Source organism: Apium graveolens, chromosome 6 (genome assembly GCF_009905375.1).
Source record: "Apium graveolens cultivar Ventura chromosome 6, ASM990537v1, whole genome shotgun sequence".
NCBI classification, from domain to species: Eukaryota; Viridiplantae; Streptophyta; class Magnoliopsida; order Apiales; family Apiaceae; genus Apium; species Apium graveolens.
In genome coordinates this window covers 259,490,927-259,504,502 of record NC_133652.1, presented here as the reverse complement: position 1 = coordinate 259,504,502, position 13,576 = coordinate 259,490,927, and positions in this window count along the sequence as shown.

Sequence of the window (13,576 nt, the reverse complement as noted above, 5' to 3'; positions counted from 1 at the left end):
ATTAAAGAGCATATCCTAAGCAGTGGCCATAGATGATGCTGATGCTGCAAATACCCTACATTGCTGCCAGAATGTAATATCGCGACATTTCATCAGCCTTAATCCACCGTTTATAATACTCTTTCTCATCTTCAGGAGCATCAACAGCAGGCTGTTCAGGCTTGGGTTCATAAGTGCAAACTTGTACTCCTCAGCAGTCAACATAATGTCCAAATTTCGTTTCCATTCAATATAGTTAGGTCCGGTAAGTTTGTTATCCTTAAGTATGGTGAATATGGATTAAAACCCATTTTATCTTGAGAATCATGCATAAAAACATCACATAAATAAGGATGCATTAATTATTAAGATCTATTGATTCCTCTAACAATTATTAAATTTAATGCACTAACATATAAACACCATAAGCTTCTGGTACGCCATGATGTGTGACATGTATACCACCTAATTTTGTTTAAATGTTACTTCGGTCCTATTAGTAAACAATATGCCACGTTGGGGTGGACTATATTATTTTTCATAGCTAAGTGTATACCATCATCAAATCTTAAATTATTCGAAATCTATGGAACTTGGTACGCCACGATGGGTGGCGTGTATACCTTCCAATATTCGTAATTTTGCCTTGAATAGAATACTTCAATTCAATATTCATCAATGGTTTGATTTCCAGGTAGTGGAGGAGTCACATCGGTCTCGCTTAAAACCCACAGCCTTACAAGTTCGATGAACCCGTTTTTGACAAAATCGCCCCAAATCAGAAATAAAGAAAATCCGTATTTATTCCTTTCAAAATTTATTAATTTAAGAAGTTTGTTCTAGTAATTTCTATAACATTCTAGACACCATAAATTACATGCCACGATGGGTGACGTATATATAATTTATATTCGTCTTTATGTTAAATTACCTACAACCTATAATAGAGACCATGGGATTTAATTTCATATTAATTCCCTCTCCCACTTAGAATTTTTTTTTTATTATTAAAATTGAGGAATTTTAAAATTAAATGGGGCCCTATGTTGTTATAATTATGTCTAATCATGCATTCAAAATACACACATAATTTTAGCAACATATAACATTTAATTAAAGCAATAAATAAAATTTATGTCCATGTCGTCCTAATTAAGTTAAACATGCAATTTTAAAAGAATTACACACATAATTAACGACACAAATAATCAATAAATTAAAGCAATAATTAAAATTTAATGGAAAAAATTAAAATAAATTTTCCACTATTATGGCCCTTGAAAAAAAAATCCAGCTCTAAAAAAAAAATCCGCCCCAAGCGCGCCCCGACGCCCCCAGCAGCCCCCAGCAGCCCCCAGCAGCCCCACAGCCCCAGCAGCCCCAGCAGTCCCAGCAGCCCCAGCCGCCCCAGCCAGCGGCTGCTTGTAATCGCACAGCGGAACAAAAAACTACCGGAATTGATTTCCGATCGCTCATAACTTGTTACAAAATACCCGTAACAATTACAAAAAAATAGATCTAAAACAAAACTAATTTTGTAAAATTTATTCTAACACGATTAACCCTCGTGTAAATTACAACCACGATTAAACCACGTGAAAACCAAAACAAAATTAACCACGATTAAACCACGTGGGATCCAAACACATAATTAAAATATACATGGCCATAATAGTGGATTAACAACCTGCATCAAAACCAATACAAGCAAAACACTATATACACGCATATATTATTACGACATGGACATTATATCATAAAACGTAGAACCCATTACCAGGCTCTTGATACCAATTATTGGGAACCACGGACTTAGGGTGTTACTACGTTTTACGATAAAGATTACGAAAAGAGGATTACCTTATTAATGGTTGATTCCATGCTCTTCTATTGTATTCCCAAATTCCCTTGAGTGAAGTGTGGCCTCCGTCTTCTCAAGTTATCCTTTCTTCTAGCTCCTTGGTGGCTACAATATGTTTTTCACCCAATTCCAAGCAAGAAGAGAATAAGAATATATATAGGCTATAATAGGGACCATGAATAATTAGGTTGGGCCTTCTAATTACATCTTGAGCCTAGCCCAATGTAATTAAATATTAATTCAATCCACTAAAGAATTAATACTTGCACTACCTTTCCTAATACCGTAATTTAATTAATTCGGTTCCAATATTATTTGCTTATTAAATTCCCCATGTTTAAAATATCATATGTCCATTAATTAAATAAATTATTGATAATTTATTTAATTAATATCTTTTATCCTTGATCATCCACTCAACCTTTATTTAATTATGCCAGAATAAATTCCACCTGCAGGGTTTCACATAATTAAATCTTTTTGAGCTTTCAAGGGGACATCATTAACCCGAATATTATCAGGACATGGATTCCTTCAATAAATAATATCCACCATGTATATAATTCCATCACCCAAAATATAATGATATAATTCAAAAGAATTATTTCATATATAAATCAAAGCATGTAAATAATATACACGTGTCAATTACTATTTCCGGATTAAGAACCTAAGCATTAATAATAACATAGAATCTTAGTTCTCCTTCTTAATCAGTATTAAGGGAACAATTCTAAATTTGATCCTGTTCAATATACATAAAGTATACTAGTATTATTTATTAGTCAATATAAACTAATCTAAATAATACTACAGCCATACCAGTGGATTGTCCAACACCACCTGTGCTGTGAACCTTATTATATTATATAACCGTATTTAACAATCTAATATTCTGTATCCCATTTGATACTAGATTGTTCACAATATATAATATTAGACAACATATAAACATTCAAATGATTCTCAAATAAACTGGCCAGAAATAAATGTACATACTTCAAATAAATATTTTCAGTATACACTAACATATGTGTGTATTAGCAGCTTAACCTGTAGTAGTAGTTTGACCTGTAGTAGTAGTAGTTTGACATGTAGTGGTAATATGACTTGTAGCCACGGTGATAACCAGCAGAGCGAGACTTTTTGTATCAAGCATTTACACCTGAGGCTGGTGTCATATATATAAAATGAACTTTTTCAAATTTCTTTTATTTAAATTTCAGTCTTTACCGTTTTACAACATTTACCTTTACCTTATTGTTTTACAGCTTTTCATATTTTAAATCATGTCGGAAAAAAAAGAGAAAAGAACAACCATTTTATTTAACTTCTTACATTTCCAGTTTTTATATTCAGCAACTATTTTATTTATTTAAATCATGTTGTTAATACAGGATAAATTGTTTTCTTACTTACTGTTAATTGTTTAGTAAACTGTTAAAGAAATATCACTTGTTTTATTATCAGAAGATGGCACCAAAAAGAAAGACTAGGGCTGAGACTTCTAGCAGTAATTTCGAAGGACAGACTAATGAGACCATGAACCAAATGTTCCATCTGATACAACAATAGATGGTAATGATGCAGCAACAGATGCAGCATAAACAACAACAAATTCAATAACAAATATTACAACAACCACCTCGTCCTGAGCCCCAGATACCACCAGCATTACCCGTTGTTACTTTTAAACAGTTTCAATCGGTTATACCTCTAGAATTTGATGGGTCAGCTGATCCTATTAAAACCACCACCTGGTTAAAGGAAATAGAGAAAACGTTTGCACTAGTGAAGATAGGTGAAGATCAGAAGACTGACTTTGCTAGTTATTTATTGAAAGGAGAAGCAAATTATTGGTGGGAATCTAAAAAGGCTTTAGAGGGTGAAGATGTTATTGCATGGGATAGGTTTAAAGAGTTGTTTTTAGAAAAATATTTTCCTCGCTACATGAGAAATCAAATGCAGATAAAGTTTTTGGAACTGAAGCAGGGAAGTATGTCCGTGACAGAGTATGAAGCCAAATCTACTGAATTGGCTAGATTTGTCCCAGAACAAGTGGATACTGAAGAGATACGAGTTCAAAGGTTTTAAGAGGGATTACGACCGTGGATCCGTGGACAAGTTGCAGTTTTTGAATTAACAACATATACCGCCGTAGTCCAGAAAGCCTTGATCATCTAAGTAGAAAGTGAAAGGTCTCAAAGGGATAGAGGACAGGGAAGTTTTCAAGACCGCTCCAGCAGGAAGCCGGGATTTCAAGCCCGGACAAATTTGAATTTCAAAAGGATAGGACAAGGTACCCAGAAATCGGGTAATCGTTTCCAAGCCCCTAAACAGCAGGGAATTGTCAAGGTCCCAATGCCGTACTGCAGAACTTGTGGACGCAAGCACACCGGTGTATGTATTAAAGCAGACGTGACATATTTCAAATTGAAGCAAAAGGGGCACTATTCTAATGAATGTCCAACGGGAAAGACAACAGAAATCACTTGCTACCAATGTGAAAAGAAAGGGCATATCGCTAGAAATTATAAAGGACCGGCAATGGCAGCCAGTATTCTGAAAGTATTGGCATTACCTCCGCCACCGCCGCCTAATCAACCCAGAGCAAGGACTTTCAATATAACAATGAAAGAAGCAGTGCAGAGTCCGAATGTAATTGCAGGTACGCTTTTGGTGAATTCCACAGATTCAAAAGTATTAATTGATTCTGGAGCTACCCGTTCATTTAATTCTGAAGAATTTCTTGATAAGTTATATTGTGAAATCGAATGGTTGGGCAAGACGTTAATTATAAATTAGCAAATGACGACCAAGTTCCAGTAGATCGAGTGTGTCCTGCGTGCGATATAGAGATAGCTGGACATCATTTTTCTGTAGACTTAATTCCTTTTAAGCTAGGAGAGTTCAATGTCATTTTGGGAATGGATTGGTTAGCGTGTCATAATGCTCAGATCCATTGCGTAAATAAGAAAGTCAAATTGCGAACTGTGGAAAATACAACGGTAATATTCAAGGGCGAAAAACAGCGGAAGAAATTTCTTACAGTGATGCAGACCAAACGATTGCTTCGATAAGGATGCGAGATGTACATAGCTTACGTGTCGGATACTGAAAAGGGAAGTCCCAAAGTAGAAGACATTCCAGTTGTATGTGAATTTCCGGACGTCTTTCCAGAGGAGCTTCCAGGGTTACCACCAGATCGAGAAATTGAGTTCACGATTGATCTGTTTTGAAAGCTCCATATCGAATGGCTCCAGTCAAGATGAAAGAATTATCAACGCAACTGTAAGATCTTCTAGAAAGAGGCATCATACGACCCAGTGTATCTCCATGGGGTGCACCGGTATTGTTCGTGAAGAAGAAGGACGGCAGCATGCGATTGTGCATCGACTATCGGGAATTGAATAAGCTCACCATCAAGAACATGTATCCTTTACCGAGAATCGACGATTTGTTCGATCAGCTAAAAGGAGCTGCATAGTTTTTGAAGATAGATTTGCGATCAGGTTATCATCAATTGAAGATTAAAGCTGAAGATATTCCCAAGACTGCGTTTCGTACGAGATATGGACATTACGAGTTTCTTGTAATAGCATTCGGTTTGACGAATGCGCCAGCAGCATTCATGGACCTGATGAACCGGGTATTCAAGAAATATTTGGACAAATTTGTGATCGTATTTATTGATGAATAATTGATTTACTCAAAGACGCAAGAAGAGCATGCTGAGCACTTGAGGATAGCTTTGAAAATTCTGAGGAAAGAGCAATTGTACGCGAAATTCTCGAAATGTGAATTCTGGTTAAGGGAAGTGCAATTTCTAGGGCATATCATCAATAGAGAAGGCATCCAAGTCGATCCAGCGAAGATTGAAGCTGTGTTGAATTAGGAAACACCAAAGACACCGACAAAAGTTCAAAGTTTCTTGGGATTGGCAGGATATTATAGAAGATTTGTTAAAGATTTTACGAAAATAGCAACGCCGTTGACCAAGTTAACTCGAAAAAGTGAAAAATTCGTATGTGACGACAAATATGAAGGAAGTTTTCAAGAACTGAAGAATCGATTATTAACTGCACCGGTACTCGTATTACCAGAAGAACATGGGAATTTTGTCATCTCCATCGACTCTTCGTATCACGGAATAGGATGTGTATTGATCCAGCACGGTAACGTCGTTGCATATGCTTTAAGACAACTTAAACCTCATGAAAAGAAATATCCTACGCATGATTTGAAATTAGCAGCGATCGTATTTGCGTTGAAATTGTGGAGACGCTATCCCTACGGTGAAAAATGTGAAATCTACACAGATCATAAAAGTCTGAAGTACATCTTTACGCAAAAAGAACTGAACATGAGATAACGTTGATGGTTGGAATTAATTAAGGATTACGATGTTACGATCAGTTATCATCCAGGGAAAGCAAATGTTGTGGCAGATGCGCTGAGCAGGAAAGAAAGATTGAATTTGCTAACTTCATGCGAAGAATTAGCTAAGGAATTCGACAAATTGGAAATCGAAATTCGTATTCCTAATGAATCTGCAGAAGCTATCTACACTATGACTTTTCAACCAGAGTTGCTAGAGAAGATTCGTCTCTGTCAAGAAGAAGAGATGAGTCAAGATGATGACTTAACGGGAGAAGAAATCACAACTCAAAAGGATAATAAAGGAATTTTACGCTTTGCATCAAGAATCTGGATTCCTAACGTGGCAGAATTGAAAGAAGAAATATTGCGAGATGCGCACAGTTCAAAGTATTCCATTCATCCAGGAAGCATAAAAATGTATCGCGATCTGAAGGAAAACTTTTGGTGGCCAAACATGAAGAAGGAAATAGCAGAATGGGTAAGTAAATGCTACACATGCCAGCGAGTTAAAGCGGAACATCAACGTCCGAGCGGATTATTACAACCATTAGATATTCTAGAATGGAAATGGAACATCTAGTGATGGATTTTACGGTAGGACTACCAAGGACTAAAGCAAATCATGATGCGATATGGGTGGTTATTGACAGACTAACGAATTCGGCATATTTTCTACCGATTAATGAAAGATTTTCGCTTGACAAGCTCGTGCACATATATCTTAGAGAAATTGTGATGCGACATGGAGTTCCAATATCTATCGTGTTTGATCTAGATCCCCGTTTCAATTCAAGATTTTGGAGACAATTTCAGGAATGTCTTGGAACTAAATTAAACATGAGTACCGCGTATCATCCACAAACCGATGGACAAAGTGAAAGAACTATCCAAACGATTGAAGACAGGCTACGAATTTATGCGATTGATTTTGAAGGCAATTGGGATGAACACTTACCTTTGGTGGAATTTTCTTACAACAACAGTTATCATGCCAGCATTGGAATGCCACCGTACGAAGCATTATACAGAAGAAAATGCAGATCACCAGTATATTGGGATGAAGTGGGAGAACGCAAGATTTTAGGTCCCGAATTAATCCAACAAACTAAAGAAAAGATTGAACTTATTCGAAAATGACTCGATGCAGCACAAAACAGGTAACACAAATATGTAGACCAAGCAAGGAAGGATATGGACTACCAGGAAGGAGACACGTATTACTCAAAATATCGCCATGGAAAGGATTGACCAGATTTGGTAACAAGGGTAAATTGAAGCCACGATACATCGGACCGTTTGAAATTTTGAAAAAGGTGGGAAAAGTTGTATACGAATTAGCTTTACTGCCTCATATGCAACATATTCAAAATGTGTTTGACATCTCGATGCTTAAGCTATATAATCCTGATTCTAGGCATGTAATCGAGTATGAACCGATAGATATCCAACCTGATTTGTCTTTAGTAAAACAGCCGATAAGAATTTTAGACCGACGAGAGAAAATGTTGAGAAATAAGTCTGTATATTTAGTGTGAGTGTTGTGGAGAAATCCTATGGTTGAAGAATCAACCTGGGAACTTGAGAGTGAAATGTTAGAGAAATATCCTCATTTATTTTCATAGTGAGATTCTGAGGGCAGAATCCTATTAAGGAGGGAAGGATGTAACGTCTGGAAAACTTACGTCTGAATTATATCATAATTATAATAAATTATGTGCGTTAATGTGTTATTTATGTGTAATTATCTGTCAAACCTTAATTGTTACGTGTTACGTGTATTCCGTGTCATTTCAGTATTTTTAAGATATTTTTCAGATGTTTTATTTTGCATTCATCGCTTTCATTTCAAACGTTTTACAACCCAAACCATGATTTTTAAAGCCAGTATTTCAAATAAAATAATGGGCCTTATTTTTCATCAAACGACTTTTACTATCGCATTATTCTGAACATCTAGACATTTTATAAATTTTCTCGTTTTACGAAAAATGACTTTTCCGGCATCATTGGGTGTTAAAAACCCCACAAAAATCACATTTTTATTTTTATAAAATTATAGGAAGTTTATTTATACCATTTCTTTGTATTTTTGCATTATTCACAATTTTTGGGAAATTTTGGCATATATATTGTATATATAAAATATTTGTAAATTAAATTTTAATACTCAAAAATTATAAAAATTAGGTCCAAATATTTTTATTAGATGTATAATTTGCCCCTTAATTTTATTTAGGAGTATTAATTTTGCAGTTATAAATACCCTAATTATTATTAATTAAAAATCAGAAAATTCTGCAATTATTCCCAATTTCCAGAAATTAGGGTTTGGTGTTCTTGACTTCCACTAGCGATTTGATCGTGATTCTGATCTCCAAATCAAGCATGTAAGTAGTCGTTGCAAAGCTCTTGATCTCTACTTTCGATTGGTATAATCAATTTGATGTTTTATATCTTTGATTTTCAATTCGTATTTTTAGGGTTTATAGTCGAATTAGGCGTTTTTTTTTTCTTGAATTGTTTGATGATTTTGATGGTTCGTATAGCTTCCCCTGAGTCTTAGGAATGATTTTGAGTATTCAACTGATCGGTATAACCCCAGGAGGGTATGGTTCGAGTTCGTGGGTTTAGCAGAATTTTTGATTCCTTTTTTATGATTTTGGTGATGTTTTGATTGTTGTTGATGGCTAGGTTTGATTGTAGAATTAAACAACTTTATTTTCGTATAATAATCTTTAAGTTTGGTATACAAACACGAAGGATCGTGTTTTTGGCCGGAGTTCTGTCGGGTTTTGTCTGGTTGTTGCCGGAGAAGACGACGGAGCTATCGTCGGTGGTTGCAGGATGGGTGGTTGTGATGACGGAGTCGAGGGGAGCGTGTTGGAAGCAAGAACGGTGTCGAACCATTACATATTGGCTTCGATTGAGCCTCTCCGGAAACAGACCCCGGTTGCGGATTCAGGGCAACCGGGCGGCTGTTCTTGGCGACCCGTGGTCGACCCGGTTTCGACCCGGTGTACGACACGGGTTTGATCCAATAAAACCCAAAACCCATTCCTGTTTTATGTTTGTGCAATTTTAATTATTTATTTATATATTATAAAAGTTGTATTAATTCTGAAAATCAATTAAAAATTAGTTTTAAATTCTGTAAAATATTATTAATAATTTCTGAATTATTTTCTTAAATTAGAAATTCGAATTTAGTTATTTAAGTAATTATTTAATAGTTTACCTATTTATTTATTTATTTCTTTATTTTGTAGTAATTAAGTAATCAATTGATAATTAAGAATTAATAATTAATCAAATAGTATTATTTAAAGATTCGATAATTAGGGAAATAAAACGAGTAACTTGTATCTATACGGGTAATTGAACGATAAGTTCGATTATTATTTGAGCGATAGTTAATTATTCGTAGAGTATCATAATTATTATTCGTAACGAATAATTAAATACAGATAGTTGATTTAAATCGTATAAATTATAATAATAATCGTAATGTGTTAATAATTATACGAGAGGGGTGAGTAACTCGTATTAATGCGAGTAGTTGATCGGTGAATTGGATTCTGATTCGAATAATAACTTATTTATTCGATAATTAACGTATCAGCTAATAATATTGATTATTTATTTGTAAATAATCGATCTAATCAAGTAAATAATAATAAGTTGTAAATATTAGTAATAAATTGTAAGTAATCCTAATAATTAGGGATTAATTATTTTATATTATTAAATAATTACTTATTAAATATTTATTACTTATCTATTAATTATTTAAAAATGATTAATTATTTCGATAATTAATCAAATAACTTTCAATAAATCCTAAAATATTCATTTTAACTTCAAAAATTATAGAAAAATAATTTTTGACTTTGATTTTTCTTAAATAATTATTTAAAAATTATTTTATGGTTTAAAAATTAGTAATAATTATTTATATTGAATAAAAAATTGAATCATCAGTGTTTAATTGATATTAATTAGACCGTTAGTCCGATTTGAGCGAAACGAAAGCCTTTTGACTCAGAAAAATGTATTCTTTTCATTAAAAATAATATTAAGATCTAATTTCTTCTAGAAATTAGTTGACTTTGATATTTGCTTGATTTTCAGTCGAAGTGCATGCCGAGAAGAGTCCGAAAAATTCCGGGAAAATGGGAAACAAGTCAGATGATGATCAGTGAAGCGATCAGCGAGTCAATTTTGATTCTAAAAATTATTTTAACTATAAAAATGATTATGTGTTTATGTGTATTATGTGGTTAATCGAGTCTTACTAGCTTATATGTAATATACGAGTCAGCCATAAGCGTATGGGTAGATAATAGGAAAGAAATAAAGTCGATCCAAGATGCAATTGACGTACAAAATGACTTAACCAGTCTATTTTGCTAACAGAAGCTAAGCCAGCAAGGCAGGTTGAGTAGGTGATAGACGAAGGTGATTAAATTGCAGTAAGTCGCGCAGAAGGCAAGTTTCTCCCCAATTCTATTTTTCAGAATAGTGATATTCTCTTCAGATTCTTATCACGCTTGCACTCTTTTAATTCTCTTGTTCATATTTCATTTTGATTCTTGCTTATCCTTTTCATTTGACTTGGTTATTCATATTCCAATTGCTACTCCAAAATTGTTGATATATTCTGGTGATTAGAATATGTCAAAGCATGTTGATTGTTCCGGTTGCTATTTCAGGGACCGGATAATAATACTTTAGGGATTAAGTTTACTTAATCCTAAGGACCAGGACATAACCGGTGCCTTGAGATGGGCCATAGTGCCTGGGTGCTTGACAGGATGATATACCCGGGTTACAGATTCATTTAAAATGCTTTAACACTATTTATATTTTGCGGACTTGTTGAGCAATTTTTGGCTCACCCTTTTTGTTGTTATTCTCCTTATTGTTTTCAGTTAAGAAGGAATATGAAACCCATCAGGACTCGAGTGGTAAAGAAGCGGGTCAAGCCTCGGGATCCTCTCATACCCAAGATGTTGATCCCAATTCAGGAAGAAAGCTTTGAGTTGCCCGAACAGGCGGTGTGTAGATTGTTAGTGTGTGTTTTAATAAAAGATGAACTTAGTTAAAATTGGTTAGATAATGGTTTGTAATAAAGAGAGTTTGTGAGACTTTGAATTTGGTTTGTAATAAAAGTAGTTAGCGGTTCTTGTTTTCATACTTCAATCTAAAAAGATCCTGGTTAGTGTTAAAGGGGTTTAGTTTTATTTCTTTATTATTGTTAATCAGATTGTACAGGGTTGGTGATTAGCTAGTAACCCCCAGACTTATACCCCGGGTCTGGAGGGCGTTACAGGTTTGGCATCAGAGCTGTAGGTTTGGTCCCTGAAAACAAGAACATTTGGGTTAAGATAAGATAGGGAGATCACATAGGATAGGAATAGTTAAATAGGAAGAATAGTGTTAGGATTTAAGTCAGATTAGAATAGGAAAGTATTAATCTTAGGATTGTTTAGTGACCTTTCTTTTCTTTGGTATATTATCAGATGGCATCTTCTGGTTATTCTGCATCTTCTGAGAGGACAGTCACCGGGCCAGCAGCACCAGTTATACCTCCAGTATCTGAGTACATGTTTCCTCCTCTACCTCCTCCACCACCATTGCCATAGGAGCCGGTCCCACCAGTACAGGGGATAGTCCATGATCCCATAGAGATGTTTGATCCATTTGAGTTCTTTGAGATGATGGTTCCTTTACCAGTTGAGCATCAGTTTATACCGGGGATTGAGCCAGAGTTACCACCACCACCAGTGTTACCTCCTATACCAGTGCATGCCCCAGAGCCGGATGTATTTCAGATGATTTCAGTCGAGGGGATGGGAGAGCATGATGTGGATCTATAGTTAGGTTTACCACAGCAGGGTGTAGGTATACCGAAGGTTCCTTCACATGAGTCAGTAGGTCAGGTTGCACAGCCGTATATGATACCATACCATGAGTACAGGGTTATGAGGGATGATGTAGAGTATTGGAGAGAACAGTGCCGAGAGATTATGCATTTGTTTGACCAGAGGGACAGAGGACCGTTAGCGGCACTACAGCCAGATTACTATATGAGACAACGATTGCAGTCGGTTTTGATGAGTGCCACTTGAGAGCTCGATGATTTGACCCATGAGGGACCCCCTTCTTTCACAGAGTTCTACAGGATATTCCGCTTGGCACTGACTTTGGTCCAGGCACTTAGGGATGAGCTGAGGCGTATTCCGCCTGGGTTTTGAGACAGTGACTTCAGAGTACAGATGTATATAGAGGTAGCATGGTATAACATAGTGAGTAGTGTGTATGTGTTTATTAGCAGCTTAACCTGTAGTAGTAGTTTGACCTGTAGTAGTAGTTTGACATGTAGTGGTAATATGACTTGTAGCCGCGGTGATAACCAGCAGAGCGAGACTTTTTGTATCAAGCATTTACACCTGAGGCTGGTGTCATATATATAAAATGAACTTTTTCAAATTTCTTTTATTTAAATTTCAGTCTTTACCGTTTTACAGCATTTACGTTTACCTTATTATTTTACAGCTTTTCATATTTTAAATCATGTTGAAAAAAAGAAGAGAAAAGAACAACCATTTTATTTAACTGCTTACATTTCCAGTTTTTATATTCAGCAACTGTTTTCTTTATTTAAATCATGATGTTAATACATGTTAAATTGTTTTCTTACTTACTGTTAATGGTTTAGTAAACTGTTAAAGAAATATCACTTGTTTTATTATCAGAAGATGGCACCAAAAAGAAAGACTAGGGCTGAGATTCTAGCAGCAATTTCGAAGGACAGACTAATGAGACCATGAACCAAATGTTCCATCTGATACAACAACATATGGTAATGATGCAACAACAGATGCAGCATCAACAACAGCAAATTCAACAACAAATGTTACAAGAGCTACCTCGTCCTGAGCCCCAGATACCACCAACATTACCTGTTGTTACTTTTAAACAGTTTCAATCGGTTAAACCTCCATAATTTGATGGGTCAGCCGATCCTATTAAAGCCACCACCTGGTTAAAAGAAATAGAGAAAACGTTTACACCAGTGAAGATATGTGAAGATTAGAAGACTAACTTTGCTAGTTATTTGTTGAAAGGAGAAGCAAATTATTGGTGGGAATCTAAAAAGGCTTTAGAGGGTGAAGATGTTATTGCATGGGATAGGTTTAAAGAGTTGTTTTTAGAAAAACATTTTCCTCGCTACATGAGAAATCAAATGCAGATAAAGTTTTTGGAACTGAAGCAGGGAAGTATGTCCGTGACAGAGTATGAAGCCAAATTTACTGAATTGGCTAGGTTTGTCCCAGAACAAGTGGATACTGAAGA